Source organism: Apis mellifera, linkage group LG2 (assembly GCF_003254395.2).
Source record: "Apis mellifera strain DH4 linkage group LG2, Amel_HAv3.1, whole genome shotgun sequence".
NCBI classification, from domain to species: domain Eukaryota; kingdom Metazoa; phylum Arthropoda; class Insecta; order Hymenoptera; family Apidae; genus Apis; species Apis mellifera.
This window is the reverse complement of record NC_037639.1, coordinates 14,544,328-14,562,848: the sequence shown is the minus strand read 5'-3', so window position 1 is coordinate 14,562,848 and position 18,521 is coordinate 14,544,328. Positions and strand designations below refer to the sequence as shown.

The window sequence follows — 18,521 nt, the reverse complement described above, 5'->3', positions numbered from 1 at the left end:
GTGATTCGATTGAAGGTACATTTTTCTTGCTAACGAGCGATAATTGATTTATCGTGTACGAAGGGGTCAGCCGGGCCGCGTACGCGGCAGCACGCGCCCTGGTACCGAGCGATCCGTACCTCGATTCCATCTCTCCCCTCCTTCCGCGATCGCGATCTTTCGCCCTCTATCGATCGAGCGAACGATCGTTCGAAAATTGATTCCCCCGTCGAATTGGCCGGCCGTCGATCGAGGATCGAGGCGGCGAGGCGGCCGAGGCGAGGATGGAGGGAATCATAAGCTTCGGGAGGGAACGTAAGGTCACCGGCAAAAGCCGCGCCAAAGCCCATTTCTGGCCGGACGTTAATGCATTTCGACGCAAGTTTATACCGATCGTTTCGATCCCAGCAGTCGTCGTCTCCCGTCTTTGCAGGATCTTTATGAGATTCGTATTTCTCTCCGCGCGGCAACAAAATTACACAGAGTGTGACCACAACGTTGGAAATGCACGGGCGGCCATCGCTATCCGATGGGAAGGATCGTTTATTTCGAAAGGTCGTCTCGATTCGCGGCGAAAGGGGAGAGGAGGAGGAGGAGGAGGGGGAGAAGGAGGAGGTTGGGATAATGCGGGCATCGATGATGGGCTCCTGAGAAAGCCGCAGCTCGGGCGGAGAAGAGTTGGCAATTAGTCACGAGCTGCTATGACCGAGTTGAGAACCCGATTGGCATTTAAAACTGTCCGCCACTTACCGTTCCAGTAAACAGGGATCGCTCGCAACCCCGTTTACGTAAAACGCCGAGGCGACGAGCCAGCCACGAGCGAGGAGTTGAAAAATTCAAGGAAACTGGATGGATCGATTCAAGGATTCTTCTCAATTTCTCTCGAAATCGGCGAGAAAAATCGACTTCGATCGGCGCGCAAGAAGTAGAGACATGGAGGACAAGGGGCTCGACAAAGAGATACTCTTGGACGAGTTTGCGCAGGGCAGCAAGAAAAAAGAAAAGGGAAAGAAAAGAATAGAACGTTCTACGGGTGCTTCGACCCGCTTCGAAGCGCAAAGACCTAGAAAACAACTCGATTGTGCTTTCAAACGCGTTTCTACCTTGTTCTCTCTATTATCGATCGATTCTACGACATCCGACCGCGTGGGAAAATTGTAGAGGGCCGAGTCTTTTGGGAAAGCGAGCGTCGCAACTCGAGCAAACTCCACTGTGTCTCCACGGGCTGCGAAAGGGGTCGGTGATCGCAAGGTGTACGCATAATTACGAAACCCGTCACGCCGTGGAAACGCACGGCCTATATATAATCCCACCGGATTACAGCCTAAGACGATAGTGGTTTTACCCCTGGGGAAAAAGGAGGCACGAGAGAAAGGGAAGTAGAACGTGCTACTATGTGCACATTGATTGAAATTCAACCGAAACGACGGTTGTTCGCAATTGCATTTTTCGTTGACAGGGGAGAAGAGGGGCGAGGGATAGCGCGACAAAAGTTGAAATATTCGCACGAGATGCAAATAGGAGAGAATATACAACAGTTGACGTCATCCGTCATACGCGTCGATCCGTCGCTTCGACGCGTCCGCCTACCGCTATTTGTCCACACAGCCGCCAATCCGTATCGCGTTAATCGGAGTAATATATTTGATCGCGAGCGGTTTCGAAATTCGAGCCGCAGAAATGACCAAACTCGAGCATTCGTCACGAAGCAACAATTGTCCCGAGAAATATCTTGGAAAATTATCGAAGGAGAGAGAGAGAGAGAGAAAAAGAGAGAGAAAAAAAAAAGATATAGACTCTATCCGAGTTTGGAAGAGGGACCACCCTTGGGTAGCGATTACATTGCTCTCGGTCGTCGGTTGGAAAACCGTTTCGATCGGATTAGCCGTGCCGGAAACGGACGATCTGCCTGTGCTTTTGATTCGTCGTCCGTCCGGCCGATCCGTGTGTCGCGACGTAGCAGCTGTCTCGCGTATAATACCGGTATATATACCGGTGGCTGCGCGCCGCGTGTAGCCGGTGCATCCAGCGAAACGGACGAAGATGGATACACGTACGTTGCTACATTGTTGGCCGCGGCGATGCGGTGGGAGGGGGGAAGAGCGCGCACACATGCACGCGCGACGAGTAGACGGCGAGTGGAGCGGTGGGGGAAAGCGTGGCCAAAGGGGAAAGGGAAGGCGATCGACTGAGCGACGAAACGGCGGGGAGTGGAGTGGTGGGGGAAGGGAGGGGGAAGAGGGTCGAGGCGAGGGCACGAGGGATGCACGAACCGAAAGGGGGAGGCAGTAGGCCGCAGGCTTCATTCACTACGCGGCTACGTTCTACTATGAAGTGTTTGTGTTCGCGTTTGCCGGTCCGTCGACACCGACCGACCGTCCGACCTCCCGTTTATCGCTCCCTCTCTTGCACCCGCCGTTCACCCTAGCTCCATCTCTCTCTCTCTCGCTTTGTCACTCGCTTTCGCGCATATCACCTGTCAGCCGCTTCGCAAACCAAAGACCAGGCTTGCGCTTACGCTGCCACGAAAGATCAGGTTTACTTGCGAATTTTCAGACCTGTTTCCTCCTCCCTTTGTATCATATACTGTTCGAAATTTAGAACTGGACGGAAAGTCGGAATTTATACCAGGTTTAGAATGTAATTTGCGCGCCACTGCATCGCGGTGAATTTAAAGTCGTAAACTTCAACGGTCGGGTATTTCGTAAAAATAGAAGTCACCTAGGGTATCGGTTCAACGTACCGAAAACACGATGCCTCGTACCGAATCGTAGACGCAAAAGGAAACGAAAGGAAGGGAGACGAGGAGGAGGAGGAGGAGGAGGAGGAGGAGGAGGAGGAGGAGGAGGAGGAGGAGGAGGAGGAGGAGGAGGAGGAGGAGGCGGAGAAGGAGACGACGAACGAAGAAGAAGGAGAAAGAGAAAGAGGAGGAAGAATGATGCGTAGAAGAGAAGGAAAGGGTCACCATGGAATTAGTCTCGGGCCACAGTGGCTCTTTCTTTCGAGCGCTACTGCGTCGTATCGGCTCCTATGGCGTCTTTTTCGAACGCTCGCTGCGTGGTTGGCTTGTTGGCTATTCGCGCACGGCGATCACGTCACGGCCCGGCTGAATGAGAGAGGAAAGATGGTCGATACTCTTTCCTCGTCCCGGATGACTCGTTCAACGTTCTCTGTCCAACCTCTCTCTCTTCCTCGATCCTTCCTTCCATTCCACGAAATTCTTCTTTCGTGTATCGGCTCGCACAGCCCCTTCTTCCTCGATTTAACGAGCCGAACCTTTGACCAATCGCCGGTGAGGACAGTCGCGGACGGCTCGTCGTCGTAGTAAATGCACTTTCGAGAAGTTTACACACTATATCGCCGCGACAAAGACGATGATCGCGCCGTTCGTCCCTCGATTCATAATGCCACGTTCTGCTCGCGTGTCTCGATAGCCTGCGCCTTTTTTCCGAGACTCGTCTCGTTTCGTCTGCTTCCGCTTTCCTTCTAGACGCTCGATGTTCGTGCACGCCACTCGCTTCTATCTTGGAACGCAGCCGCCGCGCTCGGATCATGTTCCTCGTCGTCTATTTGCTTCGTTCCTGCCGATCTTTCCTCGACCACGTTCTCTTCTCTTCCTTCCTATATTTTTCTTTCTCTTTCTCTCTCTCTCTCTCTTGCGAGGAAAAACGGTAGATAGAACGGTTCAACGGGCTCGTAGGTAGACGGCGCGTATGAAAAATGTGGGCGAAGAAACGCGATCGAAAACGTTCGATTCGTGAAACGTCGCGAGACGCCCTGCCCGTTTTCCGATTTCTTTTTTATCTCGCTTGAATAAATTTGCATAGAGAAAATAGGCCGCGTGTGCGCTTTACGCTCGTCGTGTGCGTCGTACAAAGCGAATTTTTTTCATTCACTTTGTAGGTCAGACTACAAAGTACATTTAACGAACTGGAGGGAAAGCAAGGACCTTGTCCAATTCGTTTGAACCGTGTTCGTGGTCGTTATCGTTGTTTTCCGGGCGCGGGAGAGGAGGGAGGCAGGGAGGGGGAGGGGAGGAAGGGGAACGGTTACGCGACCGGACACAACGACGCTTTTTCTTCTCTCGAAACTTGCGCGGCAAAGATACTACTTTTATTACGGGTCGGTTATAGTGGCGGTTGTTTTGAAAGCTAGAGAGCCACGGGCGATAAAGGCGAGCGTAATGAGATATAATGCTAGCCTCGAGTGGCGACAAACACACGACCGGCACCTCTATCATTGTGCAAATAAAATTACGCGCTCTACGAAGGTGCGCGTGCGACGAGGTATGCACGCGTCGAACGGCTCCCTTCGACGAATTCCTCCGCCCGCCCAGCTTCCATTATCTCGTCCAATCTCCTATCCAATTCCCTTCAAAGCGAGCCCGCATCAACAATGTGTGCCACGACTGAAAAATCTACCGCTCAACCCAGCTCTACCTTCCTGCCTTTTTTATATTAAAAATGGGGTGTATAAAAATGTTTCATAAAGCGATTTTTTTCTCCTTTTTTCTTTCTTTCTCTCTTTTTTCGAAGAATCGAGTTCGTAGAGATAAAAGATCCGATACGGTGGCGGATCACGTGACGTCTCCTTTGCCCTTTCGGCTCGAGAGAAATATCGCCCGAGTTGAAAATCGTGGGAAATTAAGGTCGTGATACAAGGGCTCGAGATAAGATCGGACCGATCCACGAGGTAAAACGAAAGAAGAAATCCTTCGAATGTGGCTAGCCCGGTCGAAGGATCGATACGTACTACGACGGCATGTCCTTGCGAGAGGGGGAGGGGGGGGGGAAGCGTAACGAGGTCGAGTAATTTTCGATATTGTTGGAGGAAACGCCGCGACGAAATCCCGTTTCGAAATTTCCAGACGACTCGCCCCTGTTCCACCCGATATTCGATTCGAGGATCCGTGAACGCGCCATTCCGCGTCCACGCTCGTTCAATGAACTTCCATGCCGCGCCGGTGGCGGCACCGGCAGCGCGGAATGGCGGGACGCCACGTGAGAACCACTGGAATCGTGCAAAGTCGTGGCCGACTCGAAGGCGGTTCGGCGGCGGTCGGCCGCCTTCGTGCACGTTCGCCCCGTTTCGGCGAATTTCGGCCCGCTGACAACAGTGTTCCGTTGCGGGAAGAATTCGAACGTCGCATCGCGTTTCTCGAGCGCGTGGCGCGCGCACGGACGAGACAGACGAATAAATTAATTGCAATTTATACGGCTCCGGTACCGGCGACCGCGATGCAAATTCCAGCCTGGCCGAGGCTCTCTCTCTCTTCGACGCGACGCGATTACGAAAGCGACTGTCCTATCCTAGAGAGATCCTGTCCTCAAGAAGAAATCGAGCAACGACGTTTACCAACGATATGATTTGCCATTCGTCGTTTTTCGAATACAAACGTTATTTTACACGCTATTCCCTTCCTCCGTTCGAGGGTTTCGAGGAATTTTAAGCGAACGATTAGGAGTGTAGGAGAGAGAGAAGGTGATATTATCGGTACGCACGTAATAGATTTTGCGACGAGAGAGAGTGGCGCGGTCAAGAGCGGGGCTATTGAGAGCCACTGGCGTGTAAGGGTGGCTGAGTGAACCAGGGCGTGGGTGGATTATGCGCGTGGTGGGAGAGAGCATCGGGCGGGAGAAGCGAGGAAGTATGATACTACGCCGCAGTGTAGGGGGTGGACGATCGATGCCGACCAAAACATTGCCACATGCCTAACCAGCGCGAACGCTCTCCAACGCGTTCCGTAACCCAATTGTTCGCCCAGAATACGTTTTCTAAACGCGATTACGCGCCGCGTGTTACCGGTGCTCTCGTCTCACCTGTACAGACCCCGATAAACGATGTTTGGAATGGGAAAAAGCCGTTTAACGCCGAAGAGGTTTCGCTCCCCTCGAATTCGCGTATTTTAAACACCACCCCCCCCTTCCTTTCTTTCTTTCCGTGCTCGTGAAACGAAGCACACACGGACGATTAACCGAAAAGAATCAAGAGCACAATTTATCAAACAACTTTTTCATTGCCGCCTGTATCGAGATATCGCGAAAAGAAACGATCCGAGTATTTTAACGAGCGTCATTTCGTCCCATTATCCGACGATTCGTTTCGATTGTTTAATAGTAACTCGCTCCTAAAAACGAGAGGAAGAGAGAGAAAAAATATATTCATCTCGAAAGAGCGCTTCCCTTCCATTTTCCTCGATCGTTGATACGTTAATGGAACAACGATTCGAATAGCGCGCCGTATACGTACTAACGATGACCGAGCGTCAAAGGAATTCCACGCGTTTCGACATTTGCCACGTGCTCATGCCAATAAGGGAGGATTAAGGAATCGCAACGTCGGGGGCCTTGCGTAACCGGACGGTATCGACTGGATCGCGTTCTTGTATCGACGCGTGTCAAAGCGGCGCAATACGAAACAATATATCCGGATAATGGGCCGTTCTTAAGATAGAGCGACAACGTGTGTATATACGTGTATATACACAATGGCTCGAAACGCGAGCGATCGACGAGTGTCGAAATCGAATGGAATTTCCGCTCGGAATACGAATCGAAACTTATGGTGGAATCGTTAGCTCGGTCGAAAACTGGCTTCTCGTTCAAGGTGTGTATAACAGGCGGCGAAGTACAAGGTTATCGCGCGGCGTTATCGCGCTTGGTGTCACGGTGGATATTTTCGCAACGGCCGCGCGCGATAGATTTCCCATGAAAAGCGATAAGCTGACGTTATTCGGACGTAACTCGGTCCACCAAGCTTTACGAGAATCCTTCCGCCTTATCGGACGCGCCTAATTTTGCCAGAGAGAAAAATAAAACAACGAGAAAAAAACGATCGATCTCCCTTTTAATCGTATCCACGCGTGCGTTTGATGATCGGAATTTTCGAAAGAGAGAATTCGTAATCCGATTGGGAGAGGGGATATTCGCTGGGAGGGGAGAATACGATCAAACGTGTGCCTCTTGAAACGGGAGATTATTCGTAAGATTAATATTCAGGATTGTCGTGCATACGGGAGGAGATCTCTCGAGATGAATCTCGGGATCGCGAAACCTATTACCGAGCGGTATACACGACAGAGGCACGCGCGCGCGGATAATTGGAACGGACGTACGAAACACATCTCCTCGAATCTTCGTTCAACGCAATCATACTACACTGTTACTTCGAGAACCTCCGAGCGCCACTTTTTAAATCGAGAGAGAGAGAGAGAGAGAGAGAAAAAAAGAAGGAACGACTTTCATTTACGGTAATGCGCGTTTAATTGACCCAGAGTTATTTCCATCGATTTCTAAAACGGTCTCCGGCCGCTAGCATCCGCGTTACCTTTCTATTTCTCTCTCTCTCTCTCTCTCTTCCTTTTACTCTTCTCGGCCGTGTTCGAATGTAATACACGAACTTGGAAGCAAGAGTTCCCATAGCCTCTCCGGGTAAAACGCGAGAAGAATTTCGAAGGAGGAGGGGGGGGGGGGGAGTTTCTATTCCTTTCCTTATACACACAGGGACGGTGTATTAATAGACCTCCCTGTTTTCCTCGGCCGTGTTTTGTCGCGATACAAGGAAGCGTAGCATGCATAGCCTCGCGCCTCGGTACTTGGTGCACGTACTTGCCGCAGACTTGCCGCGCGTTTCGAAGAAGCAGAGGCGATATACGCGCGTCTAAATGGAGCACCGGCCGCGCATAATCTACGGTTCGTTCGAGAAATCAGCGGTGATTTAGTGCGCACTACCGATATGCTTCGTACGCTCGTTACACGCTTCCGATATATTTCCCTCCGTGCCGTGTTCAACACCGTGTATCCAGCCTTTTTCCCCTCTCTTTCCCTTTTCTTTTTCTGTCTTGCTCTCAATAACGGGGATTCGTCGTCTCACAGTTCCCTCCTCAATCGTTTCAGGGAACAATTTAATCCGCCTTCGAATCGAATATTCGTAGTAGAGAAATTCGAAACAATTTCGGTGATTTTCTTCTGCATCGATCTACGGTTTAATCCTCCCTGTTCCAAGGTCGATATTCGAAGAGGGAGAAATGGCAGGAATAACGGCGAAAGGTCAAACGCAGTAATTAGAAGGATCGAAAATCGATGGGACGGATTCGGGTCGGGCGAGTACACCTTCCGCTCGAGTATCCCCCGCGATCTATCCGCCTGGATCGAGTGGGATGGAAGAAGAAGAATCGGCGATCGTGAGAAAGGCGTGCGGCGGCCACTCGTCGAGCGAAAATAAACTCGATGAAACGAGGCATCGCGATTAATCGAAATCGCAATTACCGAGCGGACCTCTGATTCCGCTCGTCCAGACTCGGGCAGGCGCCAACTAAATTCGCTCGGAACGATTGACGCAGTTTATCGTGGCCCAAGGATGGAGCGTCCACTACTACTACTACGGTGCATAAAGATAATTACGCAATCATGCCGGTTATTCCGTTCGAGGAGGTCGATGGTATAATACTGGTATCGTTGATAACGAAGAAGAATAAAAAAGAGAGAGAGAGAGAGAATCGAAGAAACGATAAGGGAGAAGAGAGGGACAGGTGGAAAGGGCAAATATCCAATTATCTGGAAGCTGAGTCTGCCGCGTCACGACTCGAGACACGATGAGAATCGCTAGACGAAGCGTAGCGGTTTACCGCTGTCCTCCCAGTCCTGTTCCCGTTCTGGTTCGAGTTTCGAGAGCGAGTGACTCCTCGACGCGCGTGCATTGACCCCCTTCACCCTTGTCCTCACCCGCCGACGACATTCTCGTCCCGATCCCACAGTTCCATCGTCATCCCTCCGCCCGAGAGAGAGAGAGAGAGAGCCGTGTCTTTCGACCAGCTTCCCTCTCTCTCTCTCTCTATCCACCCTCCAAACAATACGCGTTAATAAATGGATCGAGGGTTCCAACGTGTCGGCATGCGTGTGGTCAACGCATGGATTTCGTCCGGATCGAGAGAGAATTATCGGATGATAATCTCGGGGGATGGTTGGCCGTTTAAACCGATCGTATGGAAAACGCTGGATCCTGCTGGTTTTAATCGATCGTATAAATAAACGGGGGAGGTGAGTTAGTCTTCGGCCCGAGTTTAGGCGGGGCGGCAACACCGCCGCGAATCATAACACCGCCACGCCGCCTTCGAAACTCACGCTTCGAAACTCGTGCTTCCCTCCTTTACCCTTTCATCTTCGAAGCATGAGCCGTTTCACTTTCGATAGAATAGAAGAAAAGTAAGAAAAGAAAAGAAGGAGAATTGTTCCTTACTAATACTCGTGCAGATTGATAGGAGGTGGTGGTAGAACGAAGAGGCGCGCCGAGGGTCGGTGTCCCGATATCCGGTCGTTGGTTGGCCTCGCGTCGACACAAACGAAAGGGTCGACGCACCTTGCGCGGATGATCGCGGGATGATCGCGCGTCAAAGTCACGCTGCCTCGTGGGCGACGCACGCTGCCGTAGGAAGGGGGAGGAGGGTGGAGAGGGGGAGCACTGTCGAATGTAGCGAGCGATCGCAACCCCCGTGGACGGAAGGGGGGATCGCGAGGATCGTTCGCGTTCGCGACGAAAACACTGAACGAGAGCACTGGAGGAGAGAGCAGCACGCGCCGCCACCTTTTTGTACGAGCAAACTGTGTACCCACGGGCGCCGACTGTGCCGAGGGTTGAATACGAACACCGGCGGAGGGGTGGTAAGAAAGTGCGCAGTAAGGAAAGGATGGGCTCCGCCCTCCGCAGCGTCCACCCTCGCGCCCATCCCCACCTCCCTCCTCGTCTACTACGCTCCTCACCTATTACCTCTCCTCCAGAACAGAGACTTACGCTACCATCTGGAAACCTTCCCCTCGCTCACCCCCGTGGCTTCCCGTCATTTACAACGTGATATTACCGCCGAACGTAGGTGTTTTCCTTCCAACCATCGTTCCTTGCTTCCCCTCCCCATCTCCCTTTTTTTTAATCAAATCCGTTTAAGGATCGGATGAAACTGTTTCGCACGATCTATCTACGTTTCCAAGCTCGGATCGATCCGTGAAAATATTTTTCTCTTCCCGCGTTGAAGAATCTGGGCTAACGCCAACAGCGATACGCGCGGCTTTGATCGAAGCTTGGAGTCTTGTGGAAATCGGGAAATCGGGAGGAGGAAAGCCCGAAACGGGACGTCAGGGCTCCGTCGGACGTGCCTACCCGGAGTAATTAGCGCGTTAATCGAATCGCAAACCGGTTTAGCTTGGCCGCGCCGCGTTTCAACAGGTCCCATCCACCACCCTTTTAATTTTCGCTCATCCCGAGCGAGCTTCCAAGAGACCGATCATTTTTCGCCTCCGAGAGATATTAACCAACGATAAACGACGACGTAAGTAAAAGAAAAAAACGGAAGAAAAAAAAAGAAAAAAAAAAGTCGGAGGGAATCGCGTTATTCGCGCAAAGAATGAAGACGTAAGAAATGAGCCGAGTCGCATCTTCTTACTTCGTCCACGTTCGCCAGTATGCGGCGCAGTTCCTGGTCGGTCTCGACCTGGAATTCCGTTGCCGCCAGAGTCCGGCGCACCGTGGGAAAACGGAGACCCTCCGCGGCGCGGGCTTTCGGGATAATGCGCGATAATGCTACTGCGAGTCGATCGAACCGTTGCTCGTCCTGCTCCGCGTGATCGATGATCGAGGGATCGATGGCGAAATTCCGATCCTCGACTCGAGTTATTACGATTTAAACGGAATCTCGAGGCGTATCGAGAGAGGGGAAGAATTATTGGATCGAGTTAGGCGTTGATTTAGTGCGTCGAAGGCTTGGAGGAGGAGAGAAGTCGCGGTGCCAATTTCTGTGTCGGTGATGCGAGACGATAGAAGGGACGCCATCCGACGGCAACCACGAAAACTGAACGCAATTCTCCGCTCTAGCGTGATAAACGACGATTTCGCCCGTGAAGGAAAAGTCGCCCCTTTTTTTCGTCTTTGCCAATACTCGCGCGGCGACACTTTCGCGCGTCGCCGACATTTCTCCTCTCACCGACGCCTGCTCGTCGAGATCCTTTTACCGAGAAACGTTAGTTTCGAGAACGTTCGTTCGTTCGTTCGAATGCGAAACGCGAATGCGCCGTCACAAAGGTGGGGGAAGAAAATATTTCGCGGGAAAATCGATAAATTTCTAATGTTTCTATTCATAGAAGTCGCCAATTTTCTCTCCGCTTCTTCGCCCAACGATCGATTTCGAAAACTAACAAGTACGCAACTTCTTCTTCTCGACTCGATCGTTTTCAACTTTGTTCCAAGCTTTCGTGGCAATTTCGTTGGACGCGAATGACAAAGATGTCAATTTAATCGCCCTCTTAAGTTACGATCATTGTAAACTTACGAAAGAAACGCGTTATTTTCACTTGTCACGAGGAGGTGATTTATATCGCAGAGAGTTTCGCGTTTTTCTTTTAAAATTGGAGAAAACTCGATTTCACGAAGTCGAGGAATGGAAAAGATGTACAGGATACAAAAAAAAAAAAAAAAAAAAAAAAGAGAGGCGAAAGAAACGAATCGTGAGGCGCAATAAGCCGCGGGTTTATTAGCAACGATAGGTAAGACACTCGGGGCGCTCGTTTAAGTATTTACCCACGCCCAAAGGACAGCGAGAGAGCATGGAACGCGGTCGTGGTGGTCTCTCCTTCCCCTTCTCCGTTCATCGACTACCAAGGAGGAAGCAGAAGGAAAATGAGTCGCAGGGGTAATGTAGAACGACAAAAAGAAGAGAGAAGAGAGAGAGAGAGAGAGAGAGAGAGAGAAAGAGCGACGTGGAAGGAGAGAATTTGATGGGAAGAGAAAGAGAGAGGGAGGGAGGGAGGGAGGGAGCGGGAGAGAAGGAGAGGGAGAGAAGAAAAAGGAAAAAGGCAAAGTAGCTCGGGGAAGGGAGAGATGAGCAAAGAAGACGAACGCGTTAGGCTCGTCCGGGAACGAAAAGGAAACGAGACATCGGACAGGGAGGGGACAGACAAACAAACTTAAGGGGGCGGAGGGGGTAGCGAGAAGGATTCAAATATGGCGTGAGGCAGCAGTGGAATGTGGTTGTTATATACTAGTGAGACATTTGTTTTGGTCGTTTTGCCCGTGGCCGTTGGACTATTGTCGGTGCTTTTTTCCCTTCCTCTTCCTTCGTTTTGTTTCTCTCTTCCTCCCTCCTCCCTCCCTCTCTCTCTCTCTCTCCCCCCTCTCCGAGAGAACGTTCGGAACAAACCGCGGAACGCTTATTACGTCGTTTCTCCTCCTCGTGTCCTTTTCGGTTCGGGTTCCCCTCGAATACCGCGTAAGGGAACCTGCGCGTTCCCCGATTATACGATTTCCGTTTACGCGCTACTACCATGTATTCCCGATTCCTCGGATCGATTTGTCGCACGCGTTCCGCGCTCTTTCGTTCCTCTCGCTCGGGTCGAACTCAACCAGTGGACGCAAACTTTTCAACGCGCTCGCACGGTTGTTTATCGATCTCGTTCGAGCGACCGTTAATTATCTCGGAAGGCGAGAGCGCGACATTCTTCTCTCTACAGGAGAGAGAGAGAGAGAGAGAGCGGGGCCCAGGCTGACGGGTCGTATCGCGGCTCGGTGTTACGCGAGACAAATCGAGGCTCCGCTCATCGTGTCCCAGATTACACAGAGACTCTGCAACCTCCCAGCTCTAGCGAAAGCAACGTACGTATCAACTTTGCGCTGCTGCCTAACTCGTTTGCCACGAAGCGAGGAATATCCATCCATCCATCCGTTCCATTCCATTCCATTCCATTCCATTCCATTCCTCCCCTCCAACCGTGGAACAGATTCCGGCCAAACGACTATTGCCCATCGTTTCATTTACGATCATCCCCCTCCCGATCGATACCGATAACCGTTTCCAACCGAGCCTCGTCGAGTCGTCGTTACTCGTTGCTCGAGACGCGAGAGGCGAGGCGTCGGTGGCGGCGACGGGCGAACGTTCCAGCGTTCGAGAAATCGATGCTCCCCCCCTCCTCCTCCGCGCGAGACCACGAGGCGTATTCCCGCGGGATATTTCGCGCGCGGATCGCGCGGACGACGGAGCTTGTGCACGTCCAGCCCGTCCAGGCTGTGGGACTCGCGATAAAAACACCGTGGAATCAAATAACCGCGGTCCCATTCCATCCTGAGAGATGCTGACTGCAGAACTGGCTCGGCAAAATTGTATATCGAGAAGAGCCGACACCGTTCTCCTCCAACTGTATTAATACATCCGTCCGACTGTGTATTAATGTAACGAAGGAAAACGACGTCGCGCGCGTATACACACAAACACACTCTTCGTGGAGGCATCGATAATCGATAACTAGGAGGAGGCAGGCTAATAGATTCGCGAAGAATGGATGGTCGATTCGTGGCCATCGAGCGGAAGCGTGTGCAATAAGGGCCGAGAGGAGAGGGAGTGGGGGGCATAGGCAAAGGAGAATCGTTATATACCTGGAGAGGCGATCGCTCGGCCGATAAACACGCGCGCTCGCTAGAAATGTGGAACATCTGGCGTTTTCCACGACCAACGATCTAGATTTCTATCGAGAGCCGAAGGCGTGTGTGGGTGGAAAGCGAACGCTCGCTCTCGCGGCGAGCGTGCGAAGAAACGCCGCTCGGATGCTCGCCGCGTCGCGTCGTCGTCGTCGTCGTCGTCGTCGTCGTCGTCGTCGTCGTCGTCGTCGTCGTCGTCGTTGTCGTTGTCGTCGTCGCCGCGTCGTGCCACGACAGAGGAGGAGGAGGAGGGGGGCGATACTAGCACGCGTCTCCCTCCCCTTCCTTTTCTACCGCATCCCGGCTAGAAACCGTGCTACAATCGTCGCCTCAGCCAAATCGAGTGGACTCGCGTTACCACGAGCGCGCCGTACTCTACTGCGCAATAATAGACGTATGTAACTATGTAGAAATATACGCGTGCCTTCGGCGTCACGACCACACTCTCGCGCCTTTTCATTCGCCGAGTCTCTCCACGAGAAAACGAATATGTAACACGCACGAGGAAACCAGACTTATCTCACTTTCTCTCTCTCTCTCTCTCTCTCTGTTTTTTCTCCGATACGTACGTACGTATTTTGCGCCCAAGGTTTTTTTTTTTTCCCCCTTTTCAACCACGACGAGAACGTTCGTGGAATTCGGATTTCTCCGACCGTGAACACTCGCCTTGGCTATTTTGCAATTTCGCGCGGAGGACCGCGTCGGCCCGTGATAATTTCCTTTAAAAACCCATGGCCACCGGCCCGACGTAGCACGCGGCTTGCGAGAGAACGACCGGCCTACATTCGCCGCGACGAATCGGCGACAAATAATAATGAAAACGGCCGCTTTTGCCCGTTGCGTAATTTACGGGATGCATGGGCGCGCGGGAGGGGAAAAAAGTTGCGGTACGCCGCGGGAATCCGTACGAGGAGGAGGAGGAGGAGGACGATGCCCTTCGCCTGAATTTGTCTCGATTCGCCGCCCTTCCAATCTCCCCTGGCCACTATATGTATAGCGTGTGTATACACGGCCATAGGTGGCAATAGGTCGTGCACGCGACCACTACCACTACACGCTCGGCTATATGTGCCAAGGCTGAGGAGCGCGTATACGTGGATGCGCGTCGAGGATGCCTGTCCAAGCATAAACAGAGAAACCTCGTCATCGACGTCCACGCGTCGATGAAACGTCATCGGAGAAATGATCAACTTTTCCCCCCTCCCTCCCTCCCTCCCTCGCCTCTCTCCCTCCTGAGGCAACCCGATAGCCTCAGTTTCGCGCTCGATTAAATCCTCGCTCCTCGATATCCGCTCGATCGAATAATTATCCGTTCACGGGAAGCCAGGAAATTTTTGGGCAACGAAACGGCCGACCGGCCGGCCGGCCGGCTGTTGTGCCTCGTTCGAATGGAGGGAGGAGGGGGGGGGGGGGAGGACGCGCATAGCCGCTCGATGAATGGGGGAAATAGGTCGAGACGGGTTTTTGGGCCAACGAGGACCGATTACCAAGAGACTCCTATTCGAGAGTTCTCTGATTGAAAGAGAGGGGGGGGAGGGAAAAAAACAAGAAGGAAGGAAAAGAAAAAAAATTTCTCGGATTGTGTGCGTGGCATTCAACGCAACGTTTGTATAGATACATCGGGAAAGGTCGGGGCGCGCATTAACTGCGGCAAAATCGCAACAAGTGCAACAAAAGGCGGAGGGTCGGGCGTCGAGGGAGGAAAAGGCGGTGTCCACGAGGAGAGAGAGAGAGGAGCGTGGGTGCCCTTGTGTATTTGACCGTGTGAACGGTTTTGGGACAAGGCGCGTACACGCGTGGAATGCGACGTGTTCCCATCGGGCGCGGGCTACACACATATACTCGCCCGAATGAAATATAGTTCGTGGAAGGTAAAACCAGCACTAGCAGCGCCTCTGCATAGCCACAGTTTGCATACTTAACGTGGCCGAGCACCGGCATTGATGGAAGGAAGGGCGCCCTCTCTCTCTCTCTCTGTCCTCCTCGCGCTTTATCGTCTCCTTCTTCGAATCCATTCGCCTCCTTTTCCATTTCCCTCCACTCTTTGTTTCGCGATCATCCCTCGTCCTCGTCCTCCTCCCCCGCATTCCACGAATCACCGATCGTCCCAGTTTTCTTCCATTTAATATGCGGATCTCTGAATCCACGATTCCGTCCATCGGAAGCGGATCCTCGATAGAGGGATCGTGCTGGAACGCCGGCGAAAAACGACCCCCCCGGGGGCAAGAAAGCGAACAATCGACGATACGTGGTCGTATTCCACGTATTCGCATTAATTAACGCCCCTTGCGCGCGTGATAATGAAAGCCGGATAGGGGGCAGTCGTCTCCTTAACTCGGCTAGCACCGCTTCTCGGTTAATTAATACCGATCGATTCGCACCGTCGAAGGTGATGCCGGACGTGAGTGACGGCGGAAGTGAGACACTGCGCCCGGATTTTCCAACGATGATGAATCTTTTCGAGCGGGGATTTATCGAAGAATTTCGATAAAACACAACGTTTATACCTTTTTCTCCTTCTCTTTCTCTTTTCTACAAAATGAATCGATAAAGTACAATAAGAGATGATTTTTCTTTTTTTTTTTTTGATCATTGACCGTTAACACATCATTATCGTCAATTAATCGACAATCTCTAAAATAAACGGAAATGTAAACGTGGGAAAGGAGCGCAAGATTAATCTACACGATCTAGAAGCGAGGATAGGTATATAGAAACGTGTTAAGTTCGCAAGCAAGGAGAAAACACTGGTCACAAAAGACGATCTTTATCCATGTGAACTCCTTGCGCAACGAATGTCTCGACAGTTGCTACAAGACCATTATATCTTCTAACGCAAATGTATATAAGCGCGTAAAAAAAGAGAGAAAAATCATGGATGACTGGAAGCGAAAAAGCATCGCGATTGATCGGCTTTTAAAAAAAAACTTTCGAAGCGAAATACCATGCAACGCTGCTCGAAAATCGAGTACGAAAATTTTGAAGGAATATTGGGTGTGATTTAAAATTTATTTCGGCGCAATTTTTTCAATATATATTATTCGAGTCGATCGCTGTATCGATATTACAGATTCACGAATATATGCGCGTGACGCCGGCGCTAGGTACGACACATGGTAACAAAATAGTGACGAAGCTAGATTCGAGGAAAGGCGCGTGCTCGCGATAAGATATTTACATGCGTCTATGTTGATCGCGGAAACCGAAAACGAAATAGGTGGAGGAGGAGGAGGAGGAGGAGGAGGAGGAGTGATTAATAGCGGGGCAACGCGAATAGAACGTCGTCGACGATCACGTTTGTGACGCTTTCGCGGTGACGAAGCAATCAGAGGCATCGGTGGATCGTTATTTACGACGTAAGATGGAGCGGAGCCCGTGTCGGGTTTGCGTTTTCTTACGCAAGCCCGGGAAAATGGAGTCGGAGGCGAGATTGCGACGCAGAATGTTAAGAACGAGGTGGTAGCGACTAACGCAATAAAAATTTTGTTTGCGACGCGTACGCGAATATACAACTCGTGATACGTGAACAACGTGTTACGCAACCGATCGAGCCGTTGAGACGACGATACAAATTTTACTTTATTCCCGAGCACGGTTTATTTCGTTGACGCGTTTAAAGAAACGCCGAAAATTCGTGCGTTTATACACTTTACGGTTCGTTCAATTCGTTGGAATCGAGGGGAACGGGCGCAGAGCGTCCGGGGAATAGTTTCGAAAAACGCGCGCCACGTGTCTGACCCTTTCCTTAAATGTCAGGAACCAACTGTCTCGTGAACCGACACTGTAGAATCGTGCTAATCGTCCCACAGTGGGAATATTTTCCCGCGGTCGTGTATCGAGAAGCCTGTTTATTCGATTACAATCACCCTGTGTACATCCAAGGTCGTCCAGATGTAAACACAGTCTTCGTCTTCGTCTCTTTCGGACCAACTTGGTTTTTCACGGCATTTCGATCGTGCGTAAAAGGATCCGTCGTTCTTTGTCGAACTCGAGTCGATCGAGTTCTCGGATTCGATCCTTGAGGAAGTAAATTGTTTTTCGTGAGAAAAAAAAAAAAAGGAAAAAACGGTACACTATTTGTCGAAATATTTGTCGATGGATGAACGAATCACGAGAATTATTTAGACCGTGTCAATGATCACTTTATCCTCTTATAAATTACGGTGAAAACGAGAAGACCGACTTTGTTAATATTCTCACTTCACGCTATCAAATTTATATACACGTACACTGGCTTTTCGTTTCCCATTGGCTAGGCCTAGGTACATTTTGTAGAGGAGAATCTAAATCAGTTTTACGAGCGTGCAACAAACAGCTGGCGCAAACTAGACATGCGTTCTAAAAACCTCATTAACGACAATTGCACCGATTTAACAAATATTAAAAAAATATCGTACGATCAACTTTGCGTATAATTATCTTCGATATATTTCGTCACCTGTGTAGACGGGGCCGAGTCCTTTAAAAAGTTCGGTTTACGGAGAGAAATAGGAGCAGAAGGAGAGACAGACAGAAGCCGAGAGGAAGCTTCGGAGCGGAGGTCGACTCGGAATCGGTCGAGAGTGGTAAACAAGGAGGCGAGAGTGGCGACGAAACGAGGTTGGCCGAACAGTCGCGAGGTCAGTGACTAAAGAGAGAAATAACGTGGAATGCGATATAGCTGCGCCGCTCTGCCTATTGACGTTCCGAGGACCTTTTACCGAGGAACTGGCTACGGCGATCGACACCGACATCGATCGCGTGCTCCACCGCTCCCGATTTCTTCGACTAATTCGCACGCCACTGTTTCATTTCTTTCCTCGTCTTTTTCCCCAACCTATTTCTCTCACGTATCTCCATCTTTTTTCTTCTCCGTCCCTCTTCCAACCATTTTTACACCCCGATTCCCCCTACTCACCACCTCACGAGGGAACGCGACACGCTCCAACTACTACGTATACGATTTTCACATGTCGTAGCAGTAGCTGCGAGACCATTGATATCGGCTTAACGCGTTCTCCGCGAAACCATCCGTTACGACAATCCACTTCGCCGAATCGATCTTTATCCGGTCTAGAGGAAACCCGAGACGCGTGATATATCCATAA

At 51.2% G+C, this 18,521-nt stretch overlaps 1 protein-coding gene across 2 annotated transcripts in view; it reads right to left on the bottom strand.

Annotated features, from left to right (window-relative positions):
• InR-2 (insulin-like receptor-like) overlaps nucleotides 1–18,521 on the bottom strand; it is a 51,035-nt gene that overhangs the window by 30,987 nt on the left and 1,527 nt on the right. The window contains exon 1 of one of the 2 annotated variants that reach the window (XM_006568695.3): nucleotides 9,217–11,390. The exons of the other annotated variant lie outside the window; for it this stretch is intronic. The gene's annotated coding sequence lies outside the window, so the exon portion shown is untranslated. Of the gene's footprint in view, nucleotides 1–9,216; nucleotides 11,391–18,521 lie in introns of those variants that run through there. 2 annotated transcript variants of the gene reach the window in all.